General features: G+C 33.4%; 1 non-coding gene across 1 annotated transcript; it reads left to right on the forward strand.

The window, feature by feature from the left end:
• Positions 1 to 1,069: 1,069 nt before the first annotated feature.
• Positions 1,070 to 1,141, forward strand: TRNAD-GUC (transfer RNA aspartic acid (anticodon GUC)). The gene has a single exon. It is a non-coding gene; the product is annotated as a tRNA-Asp (tRNA).
• The last annotated feature ends 11,771 nt before the right edge of the window (positions 1,142 to 12,912 follow it).

Raw genomic sequence — 12,912 nt, forward strand, 5'->3', positions numbered from 1 at the left:
AACCCAAACCGATTCACGTACACCCCTACCAATGGACACCTTTAATACGAGCTTCAACCTATCTTTTCCTCTTAAAAATATTACTAAAGACTTCTTTGTTGAAAATTATGGAATTTTACTTGATGCTAGCCAATTTAGCCATTGCAATAAGACCATAAGCATTTCAAGTATTATCAACAAGTTTCTCATAATCAGGGTGAGAAATTCAAGCTGTTTGAAAGTGCAATTTTTTGAAACTTTGACTTTTAAACTTGCTACAGCTGATTAATAAATGGTTGAAATCGAAATCATGTTGAGGGATGAGTTCAGTTATTGCATGAGGGAACACTAATTTCCAATCGACGTCCACCATGGTTCTATCAAACCTTTTTCTAACATGTTTGTCCATTTGAATATTCTTGTATCACGTAAAAATGCCTTAGATTGTATGTAAATCCACTAAATTATAATTAACCATTACCTGAACGAACAAAATTGAGTATCTTAATAAAACTGACAAATCATATATCAAATCTAAATCTATTAGGCAAGTTTAATTTTTTCTTTTAAAAAAATAGATTTAAGTCAATAAAAAAAATAGATTTTCTTTTACAATAACTTCACGAGATTTTAACAAACTGTTAAAGAAAAACAATTCAAAAAAATTTATGATCGGAACGCTGAATTTCCAAATTCTATTTTAAGTTATAAAAATAATTATTCATATAAATTATGTGATAAGTGTCAAAAATACACCTTCTCAATCTAATTTAAAAAATAAGTTATTTAAATTTAAGTTTTTAAAGTTAATGTATTAAGCATAATTAATAAGTCCTTGTCCTTCCTTCTTTCATTAAGCTTAACAATCGATTATAAATATATAATAGAGCCGAGTAATAAGTCATTATCATGTGAAAATTAAAATTGTCAACAATAAACCTCTAAAGCCCCTAATTTGTGTGATATTGTAGTATCATTTAATTAATATATATTATATTCTCAATTTCAATGACAAACATGGTATTAAGATTACGTTATTATATGTATTCAATTCTTACTAGTTAGGTAACATGAGAAAAACAGCAATAGAGTCGTTGTAGTATAGTGGTGAGTATTCCCGCCTGTCACGCGGGTGACCCGGGTTCGATCCCCGGCAACGGCGAATTTTTGTATTAAATTTCATTTTTTCAACTAATTCTGTAATTGGTTTGGGCCGTTTCTTATTCCTGCTGGGTTTTCTGTTTTGGCCCTCGTTTGCTATTGCACCCTGTTAGCATGGATTAACGAGAGTTAAATGCAAACATATAAGTTATTATGTACTAATTATTTTTACTATTTTCAGTCTAATTAAATATATTTTCTAGTGGTTTTATTTGTCTCAATTATTGTTGCCTTATTCCTAATTAAATATATTTCAAGATCTTTACCTAACCTTAAATCAGTTCACTGTATTAACGCTGAAGCAAAACACAATACTATGAGAGTTTGTAGGCATCTCAATGAATTAAGCCAAGTGAAATAATACATGATAACACTAAAGACTTGATTGCTTCTAATGCAAATCAATCACAAGAAAATCAAAGTTGTTTTAAACAAAGCGATGAGTTTTACTTAGATGTTCATTCAAGGCGTAAAATTGTTTTTTATGATAATCCAATAAGATTGATGCACCACAAACTTAAACTTATACATTAAATTTCTATAAGTACGACCTAACCTATATGACATACAACAATGCAATAATGCACTAACGCAATGGAGATATTAATGAGTAATAGAAAATTAAAAGGAGATAAGGGAATAGTAAAAAGATACACAGAGATATATAGTTGTTCTGCGTTTGTCCTCGCTTTGGTTACTCTACTCTTCAATGATGTTAATGAATCATTGGAAAATAATCACGATATTCCACTATTTTGATAAGTTTGATACAAGCATTTTGATTACAACGAACTATCACACGATAATTCTCTATGTTGATGCAGACACTCAAACTGCTAACAAAAATAAGATCTCTAAAAATCTTAATCCAATAACCTTGTTATCCATAATAACATGTTCCAAGTATTCGTGTGTAGCAATCCACTTGATCGCACTAATTTCTTGTCTGAGCGAGTGCCATTAGCTAAGCATTGATTGGACAACTTCCAAATTTTTCTACGAGCAATCTTTCTCCAACTCCGCCAAAGTTGGATAACTGCTAACTTCTCCTTACGGGCATTTGATACTTAACTATACTGCACTCATGAAATGATACATGCACCTATTACAAACAACAAATTTCACACAAAAAATATTAGATATCCTAGTGTACCACTAGTCTCCCTCAATACTCAATCATTAGAGATGAAGGTCTATAACAATGGATAAATAACTAAGGATGAAGATGATGAGCAATGTCAGACTATATCATAAACATTCTAATTCACAAGGTGTTAGTCAAAGAGTTAGATTTAAATGTGAAGCATGTTAATTGATGTGTATTTTGTTATGTTCTATTGGTAAAGCTTTCAAATCCCTTCCCAACCTTTTGATGCAAAGTGTCAACTTTTATATTTGAAAGTGAACATATTTCATGATGCAATGAAAATCATGTCATTGTTTTGTATGAATTAAGAGCAACTTGTAATTTGTTTGAAATAATAGAGCATGAAATAAATTTTATGAAATGTATTATTTTAAAAAATAATAACATAAAATACGCCAAAAAATACGATAATGGAGAATACTCTGATGGATATAATGTTTGAAAAAAAACATTACAAACCGATCAATCGAACCAAACCAAACCGGTTAATTTGGTTCGGTTTCATTTTTAAAAATGTTAAAAATTAAACCGATGAAAATATCATTGGTCCAGACCTTTTTTTGACCAAAAAATAGTGCAAACTGAACTAATTACACCCTTATATTTAATGATGGAATGATTCTTTAGTATATAAAGGTTTTGAAATTGATTGACATTAAATATCATATGGAAATTATTTTGGGTTGATCAATATTGATTCTTCTTCCGTTGAACACATCTCACTAAACTAAAAAAAATCCAAGATCTTTACTCGACCTTGAATCAGTTCACCCTATTAGAACCAAAGAACTCTAAGATTTCGTCTGCATCAATCTTCACTGGATCTTATCGACATTTCCCTTGCCTGAGTCTTTGAATTTTTGAAGGAACTAGAAACTTCAAAATTTTGTCTGTAACAATCTTCACTTAATTCTACCAAAATGGGAATCACTTAACATATTGGTGGACCTGCATCTACGGATACCGCACATGAGGTCACATTCTTTCCATCAAAATCATTGATATACATCTAACAATTACCCACATTCTATGTTAATACCCCCAAATCCCCCCCCCCTTTTAATTTTTTCACTCAACCTATGACTTGAGATTCGTCTGCATTCATGTGCATCATGCATTCATTCTCACAAACATCATAGATTCAAATCTTGTGAATAACAATTGGATTTAATTGACCTTTTGGAATTGCATCTTGATCTTTCATTCATGCTTGAACCCTAATTTTGTTATGACTCTTGATTCAAGGCATTGTGGACCATCTGGTCATCTCTTGACCATGCAAGCTTGCAAAACCTAGGCCTTTGATCCCTTGTTGTATGTCTAAAACATCTATGATCTTATGGTTTGATTCTCAACCCTAATCCAGGAGGTGTTTCATGCCCAGTCATTTGTGGATCGCTTGATGTCTTAGTTCTTGATTCAAGGCCTCAGTTCTCTGATCAAGGCTCATGTTTCATCCTTGGTCCACAAAGGGTTCAACTTGCATCATTCAATGTCATTAGCATTGCATATTGCATTTCCTAGCTAAGTTGAATTCTGGTCAAATGTTGACTTTTTGGTCAACCAGTTGACCAAAGTCAACAGATCATTAATATTGATTCTAAGCGTAATTTATGCCTTGCCTTATTAATTCATCTCGTCCATTAGGAATTTTGCTTTGTGCTCATTTACATTTGCATCCATACATTTAAGTCACCAAGTTTAATCAAGTTGATAGTTTGCATTCATTGTAAACAATTACTTGTTTTAGCATACACGAGTTAACCGACATTTTCATTTGTCAACCAATTTTGATGTGCCTTACAAATTGCCATAAATCATAGTCCATTTCATTTTCATATTGGTCATTATCCTCTTATGTTAAATTTATCAATTTTGTCTCATCATGGATTCTTTTCCATTTGCATTTGATCAAGCATTTGAAGATTAATTTGAAGAGAAAGCTTTATGCATTTTATGATATTAGAATTTTCACATATAGATTTTGAAAGAAAACCAAGAGTTTTAACCAAATGGATACAAAAAGTTGCATTACATTTGAACCTTGAATATAAGTTATGTTACATCCCATTATCATGGCAAATAAGCATTTACATGGGAACAATTGAGAGAAGGAACTTTGGGCCATCAATCTGCAGCCAACCATCACCACCCTCATGGTACGCCTCAAAGAATCGTGCATTTCACCAGAATGTCATAGTCAACCAACCTTAGTGAAGCTTTATAAAAGCATTGGTACATCAGTCATATATCTAAGCTTCAACCTATTTCCCAATTTTATTCAACACAATCCATGATTCCAAGCAACACCACAATTTGAGCACACAAAGACAATCCTGCATAATTTTTCTAAATGACAAGTGAAGCTCCTTCATTCCAAATACTAACCCTGCAGAATTAATAACATAATAAGCAGAAGACTCATAAACCATTTCCACCAAGAAATAATTTAGTAGAGCAAAGCAGTCATTGTAGTTAGTAGGTTTTGACAGAAAAACAAAAACCAGATTTGAGTCATTAACTGAATCCAAATTTTAACAGAAGCTTCACTAACCAATTAAACTTTTAATTAAAAACTAACTTTTAACAGAGCTTCCATAACTCATCAGAATACCTAACTGATTTTCTAACATCATAACAGAAAATCATAATTACTTAACTAACCCTAATATCTAACTAACAACTAACTCAACTTGAATTTGTAACTAACTGATGAATTTACAAATAAATTTCATGTGAATTTCATTGGAATTTCTAACCAACTTTGAACTCTATAAAATAGTACATCACTGCATTTTCAGAGGGATTCATAAACATTCCATCTTCCCTCTCTCAGTCTCATCTTCATCGGCTCTGTACACTCCATTCACTGAGAGAAAAAAATCGAAAACCACAAAGTACATATAAAAAAACCATAGAGAAAATACTCTTGACTCCCACTCTTTATTCGTGGCTCTCAAAACCTCACGCCAATCTATCGATTTAATGCACAATCCATGCGAAGGTTTGGCACATGACCAGTGAAGAATAAAGCAACAATGGCAGAAAGTTGAAGAGGAATAGGAAGGTTAGAGAAGCTAAGATAAAATTTGTGTGAAGACAAGCTTCTCAAAGTGTTTTGATGAAGACATGCTCTACAAGCAAATATGCATCACAAAAAGAATGGTTCAAGACTCAAGCACAAGTCGAGCTTCACTTATAAAAGAATTTCAAGTCTTGAAGATTTCTATTGAATTGATCAAATAATTAAGGTATAAAGTTCCCAACCTCTATATGTTCATTCAAGTGCTCAAGAGTTTCATTCATACATGTCATGTTTCATTTAGGCATTTTAAATATTTTCATTTAGCCTTACAATTCATTTTCAATTGCATTTTGTCCTTCTGCCTTGATGGTAATCGGTTACCATGTTTTGGGTAATCGATTACATGGTGAAAAGTTTCAATTTTTTTAACATTGGTTCAAGTGTAACCGATTACACCATATTGGGTAACTAATTACAACTGAACCAGTGGCAGAAATAAATGCATTTTTTCATGAAAACATTTTCTGAATTGTGTTCTTGAATCATGACATCCATTCATGAATTATGACCATTTAGAAAGATGTCTAAGGGTTATATATACCACATATTTTTCATAATTTGAATTCACCTCCTTCACACTAATATTTCAAACAATTTTTCTCTTCATCTTTTCAAATTTTCTCAAGTGTTCTTGATTAAATTTTCTGGTGAAACTTTATATACAAAACTTTCAATATAAATTCATATAGTTCCATCCATAGAATTCTTAAAGCACTTGTATGTTATAAAGAGAATTGATTTCTTAAAAGGATAAGATCAATCAATAGATTGGTATATTGTCCCATCTTTCAAAAACTTATAAAAACTCATATTGTTCTTGTTATCCTTGTTGTCCCGGACTGTTGGAAATAAGAAATTCATTAAGAGAGGATTGTCCTCTTAGTGGACTTAGTGAAAAATTCAAGAGGATTGTTCTTGGTGTTCTTGTTAGAGTCTGTATATAAAGACTAGGTTGTCTTGTTCATAAGATCTAACAATAATAAAATCTCTTACATGTGGTAAGGGGACTAGAGTACTCTCGGATTGTGAGGGGAACCAGTATACGTCTCGGTATTATTTACTTTCCGCACTTTACTGTTTCATTGTATAACCGAACCAGAAAAGAAAGAACAAGTTTTCATAAAACCGGATAAAGTTTTCAAAGAACCTAATGCACCCCCTTCTTAAGTGCATACTTAACTTACATTTGGCATCAGAGCGGGTTGTTGGTAACTTGCTTCGTAGATCCAGAACATGGCTTCCATAAAAAATCTGGTTTTCAAAGATGGCGGTAGTAGCAGCAAGCCTCCTCTATTCTCTGGTGAATATATTGACTTCTGTAAAATCTGCATGAAGGCACATCTAGAGGCACAATGAGAAGGTATGTGGGAAACCGTCGAAAATGGTCCACATATTCTAATTAGTGTGGTTAATGGTGTTAGGACTCCTAAGGTTAAAGGCTCGTATGATGAATATGACAAGAAAAGATCCTAAATGAAAATAAAGTTGTCAATATTCTTCAAAGTGCATTAAGTATGGATGATTTTTTCTGTATCTCTCAACGTAAATCAGAAGAAAAAAATTAGACACTTTGGTGGAGACTCATGAAGGAACTACTGAAGTGAAAAGATCCAGATTGAACATATTAAGTCAAGAATACGAAATGTTCAGAATGCAACCCAGAGAATCAATTGTTGCATTGTAGAAGAGACTCGGCCATTTAACGAATCATTTGATTACACTCGGAAAAACCTTCACAAATGATGATCTCAAACCTTAAAATACTTAGATCATTGACAAGAGAATGGCAACCGAAAGTAACGGCCATATTCGAGAAGAAGAGTCTCTCAACTATGGCATCCACATCATTGTTCGGAAAGCTTCAAGAACACGAATTAGAACTTGGAAGACTTGAACAACATGAAAATAAAGAGAAAAAGTCCAAAAGTATCGCTCTAAAAGTCGACTCAAAAGAAGAACGAACAAATGATGATCCTGAAGAAGATGAAAATTTCATGCTCCTTGTTAAAAGGCTTGCTAAGTTTTTTGGTAAAAATGACAAATCCTTTTATGCAAAAAGAAATAAACATTTCAGAAAAAGGGAGGCTTCCACATCTACACAAGATGTCACATGCTATGAATGTGGAAAGCAAGGTCATATAAAGTCGGATTGTCCGAAACTCTCCAAGAAATGTGGCTTTAAAGGAAAGAAGGAATTCAAGAATAAAAAGGCGTATGTTGTATGGGAAGATAATGAGACAAGTTCTTCATCCGGATCGGAAAGTGACGAATGTGTAAATTTAGCATTAATGGCTTCACACCATTCTGACGATGAAGAAGATGAGGTTAGTAACAATTTTTCTCCTTATGATAGTGATGCACAAGGTACTATAGATGAATTTCTTAAAGAATACAAAATTCTGTATAAAACAATATCATCACAAAAGAAACAAATTTCATCTCTAGAAGAAAAAGTTGTGACAATGGAAAAAGATATCGATGATGAAAAACAAAATATGATTAGTGAAAAACATAATTTTGTATGTAAAAATTGTGAATCACTTTCTTTCCAAATTGTCGGAATAAAAAGGGTTCCTGAAAGGTATGAGAAAGGACAAATTGGTTTGGAAGGTGTCCTTAGCCAACAAAGATATTCCAATGACAAAAGTGGACTTGGTTATTCAAAATTTTCCAAACCAAGTTCTAGTAAAACTATCTCTGTTAAAGCTAATGACCAACCATCCAAAGAGAAAGTGAACAAGCCAAAAGTTGTTCATCCTTATCCTAAAAGGAAAAGATTTGCTAAAAAGAAATCTTATGTTTCTAGATGTATAAGAAATTTTGAACCTACTTATTTTTATTGTAGAATAGTTGGCCATACACCTAATGTTTGCTATGTTAGAAACTCTAGTATAGAAAATGGGTATTACACGTGGGTAAAGAAAGGTACTAATTATGAAGGATCCAAAGCAATTTTGCTACCTAACAAAAATTAATTTGTTTTGTAGGTATGCTTGAAAACCACATTAAATCTTTGGTATCTAGATAGTGGTTGTTCCAACATACGACGGGAGACCCGGACAAATTTTCAAATCTAGTGCTTAAGGCAAGAGTTATGTTACTTATGGAGATAACAACAAAGGAAAGATTATTGGCATAGGAAAAGTTGTAGCATCACCTTTCACATCCATTGAAGATGTTCTTTATGTTGAAGTACTAAAGCACAATCTTCTAAGCATTAGCCAACTTTATAACAAAGGCTTCAAGATCAAGTTCACAAAAGATGAATGCTTGATTGAAGATGAAGTCACCAATGAGGTAAAACTCAAAGTTAAAATAATAAATAATATATTTATGATTTCCCTTGATGATTTGTCTTTGAAGGTAAAATGTCTCATGGTGAACAACAATGACGCACGACTATGGCATAAGAGAATTGCTCACATTCATATGGAACACTTGAATAAACTAGTCAAGCATGATCTTTTCATTGGATTTCCTAAGATGAAGTTTGTCAAAGATAGATTATGTGATGAATGTCAAAATGGAAAGCAAACCAAATCAACTTTCAAACCTAAGAATGTGGTGTCCATTTCAAGGCCATTGCAATTGTTGCATATGGACTTATTTGGTCCATCAAGAACAAGAAGCTTATGAGGTAATGTATACACTTTAGTTATTATTGATGATTTTTATAGATATACTTGGACATTATTTTTAGTGCAAAAAAGTGATGCATTCAAGGCGTTCAAGAAGTATGCAAGGCAAATCCAAAATGAGAAATCACTAAAAGTTGCCTTCATAAGAAGCGACCATGATGGAGAATTCCAAAACGCCTCTTTCGAATAATTTTGCGAAGAACATGGAATCTTTCACAATTTATCGGCACCAAGGACTCCTCAACAAAATGGAGTGGTGGAGAGAAAGAATAAGTCACTCGTGGAACTTGCGAGAATAATGCTTAGCGACTCGAATCTTCCAAAATATTTTTTGGCTGATGCAGAAAGCATGGCATGCTATGTAAGTAATAGAGTTATTATAAGACCTATTTTAAAAAAGACTCCTTATGAACTTTTAAAAGAAAGGAAACCAAACATTGCTTATTTTCATATTTTTGGATGCAAATGATTTATCTTAAACAATGACAAAGACAACCTCAATAAGTTTGATGAAAAGTCCGATGAAGGTATTTTTCTTGGCTATTCTCTCTATAGTAAAGCATATAGAATTTATTATAAAGGAACTTTAACTATTGAAGAATATATGCATGTTTATTTCGATGAAACTAACCCATCCAAGGAGGATGCTGTTTTGTGTGATGATGATGATATTATAGATCTTCCTTAAGAAGATACTTACAAAGTCAACAATGATAATCAAACAGAATATCATGAAGAACAAATTAAACAAGAGTTAAATGATAATGATCTGCCTAAAGAATGGAGAACTCGTAGAGATCATCCAATTGATAAAGTCATTGGTGATATTAGTCAAAGCGTTGAAACAAGATTAAATCTCAAAGATGCATGCTTGAATATGGTGTTTGTTTCATAAATTGAACCTTCCAAAGTTGATGGAGATGGCCAATGAATAGTTGCAATGTAAGAAGAGTTAAACCAATTCGAAAGGAATCAAGTTTCAGAACTTGTCCCTATGCCAAGTGGTAAACACATCATAGGTACCATATGGGTGTTTAAGAACAAGCTTGATGAGAATGGTATAATTGTTCAAAACAAAGCAAGGTTGGTGGCCCAAGGATACACTCAAGAGGAAGGCATTGATTTTGAAGAAACGTTCGCTCCAGTTGTAAGGTTAAAAGCTATCCATTTATTACTTTATTATGCTTGTTCATTAAATTTTCAATTATTCCAAATGGATGTCAAGAGTGCCTTCTTGAATGGCTACATCAATGAAGAAGTCTATGTCAAACAACCCTCGGGCTTTGAAGACTTCAAGAATCCTTCACATGTCTTCAAGTTGAAGAAAGCTCTTTATGGCTTAAAACAAGCACCAAAGGCGTGGTATGATCGACTTAGAAACTTTCTTTGTGAAAGAGGATTTGAAAAAGGTAAAGTAGACAAGACCCTTTTTATTAAGAAAATAAAAGGTAACACTTTATTGGTTCAAGTCTATGTTGACGACATCATATTCAGCTCAATAAACAAAGAAATGTGTGAATAATTTTCATTGATGATGCAAGGATAATTAGAGATGGCCATGATGGGTAAGATGAACTATTTTCTTGGACTCCAAATTAAGCAACTAAAGGATGGAAACTTCATCAACCAATCGAAGTACTGCAAAGAGTTATTGAAAAGATTCGACATGGATAGTTGCAAGGCAATGTCTACTCCAATGGGATCCGGAACTTATGTTGATCAAGATAAATCAGGTGTTTCAATTGATATCACAAAGTATCGAGGTATGACTGGTTTCTTACTATATTTGACGGCAAGTCATCCTGATATAATGTTTAGTGTGTGTCTTTGTGCACAGCTTCAAGCCAATCCAAAGGAATCGCATCTCACCACTGCTAAAAGGATCATGAAGTATCTCAAAGGAACAACGAATGTCGGCCTATGGTATCCAAAAGGTAGTATGTGATTTAGTTGGATATTCTGACTCGGATTATGCAGGTTGAAAAATTGATAGAAAAAGTACAAGTGGAACATGTCACATCCTAGAAAATGCATTAGTTTCTTGGGTGTGTAAGAAACAAGCATTTGTTGCTCTTAGCACCAAAGAAGTAAAATAGATAGCAACAGGAATTTGTTGTGCTCAGATTTTATGGCTAAAGCAACAACTGAGTGATTTCAGACTAAATCTTGGATGCATACCACTTTGATGCAACAACACAAGTGCAATAATATAACAAAGAATCCAGTCATGCATTCTCGTACTAAACACATAAACATTCGACATCACTTCTTATGTGATCATGTGCTCAAAGGAGATGTTGGAGTATCGTTCATGGATATGCATAATCAGCTTGCCAACATATTCATAAAATCTTTCCTGAAGGAATCATTTTACAAAATTCGGAGGGAACTTGGTATTTTAGATGATTGTGACATTTGATTCTTCAAAATTAATTAGTGCAAACACAAAGGTACACTCTCTCATTACCTCAAATTTATATTTAAAATTTTATGTATGTATTTTCTTACATGAGTTTTGAGAAAATTAATTTTGTGTGCCTTTAGAATGTTTGTATGACATGTTTGCTTCATATAAAGTAGCCCAAGGATATTTAATAATATGTGTAATTGTTGGTTTCTTAAAATTCATTGCAACTGATCCTGGTGAACATTCTGTTTTTTTATTGAGGTAATCGATTACCCCTTATTTAGTAATTGATTACATGCCTTCTTGCATGACTCATTGCAGTATTTTTGCATAGTGTAACCAATTACACCTCTTAGGATAATCGATTACACCTGAACGTTTTCCAGATTTTTGCTTTTTATTAAATGTGTGTTATTTGTCTATTTTTAATAAGTGCTTATTTATTAAGCTATCACTTTCCAATACTTTTTCTGAACCCTTTTACTCTTCATCTCCCTTAAACCTTCCTTCAAACTTCTTCTTATCTCATTTATTTCCACCACCCAAAATTAAAACTCCATTAAAACCTGTTAGACGGTGTGGCTAGTGATCGAGAGGGGGGGTGAATAGATCACCTCTTTAAAAAGTTAACGGATTTGACGTTTAATCAGAGTTTTCAAAAATGGCGGAAAAATCGGTCCCGAATCGACTTCCGTCTATTCTGAACCGCTACTAGAAAGCCGGACACGCAAGTGCAGTTGCTGGATTTTAATGAGAATGACAGAATTAATGCACACAGAATATTAACAGATTGAATGCGCTTATCCTCAAATACTATTTCCAATGAACACAATCAAGTTAACCGTTTTGTCAAACAGTTGGTGTGTGAGTGTTTGATGATAAACAGCAATGGTGTATGACTAAAGGTTTTGTTATCACTGCTGTCCAGAAATATAATCAATCACCACACACTAACAGAATTTGCAAAACAGTATTGAAACGTAAAGAAGATTAAGGTAAGAGTAAGATACGCAGAGATTTGTTAAGGAAGTTCCCCACGTCGTCCTCGCGTGTGGGTACGTCTCCCTCTCAATTTCAAATGAAATTGAGAACTTTGATTATCAATTATTGCCGAATCCGTTGATACAAGGTTTTGATACAAAGACAGAATTTCTAAACTCCAAGAACCTCTTCTTGTATAAACCTTCACTTGATCTGAGCTCGATCAAGATTTTCCTGCACAAAGTTGCAAACAATTCACCGGTTCCACGACCTGCTTGCGAAATCCCCCGATCTCCAAACGCAACGCTGCGGCTGAATCTGTTCTGCAAATGTGACTCCCAAACCCTCAAGAACACACCAGTTCTTGAAGGACAAACCAGTAGGTTTTTCCTAGAAACCCCCTTCAATCTTCGACTCAGCTAGATCCTCGATCGTTCCACTGCAACCCACAGCTAGATCCTTGATCACACCACTGAACGTTATCTCGATACTTCTTTAATCCAAAGAACAAGAA

This window comes from Lathyrus oleraceus, chromosome 2 (assembly GCF_024323335.1).
Source record: "Lathyrus oleraceus cultivar Zhongwan6 chromosome 2, CAAS_Psat_ZW6_1.0, whole genome shotgun sequence".
NCBI lineage: Eukaryota > Viridiplantae > Streptophyta > Magnoliopsida > Fabales > Fabaceae > Lathyrus > Lathyrus oleraceus.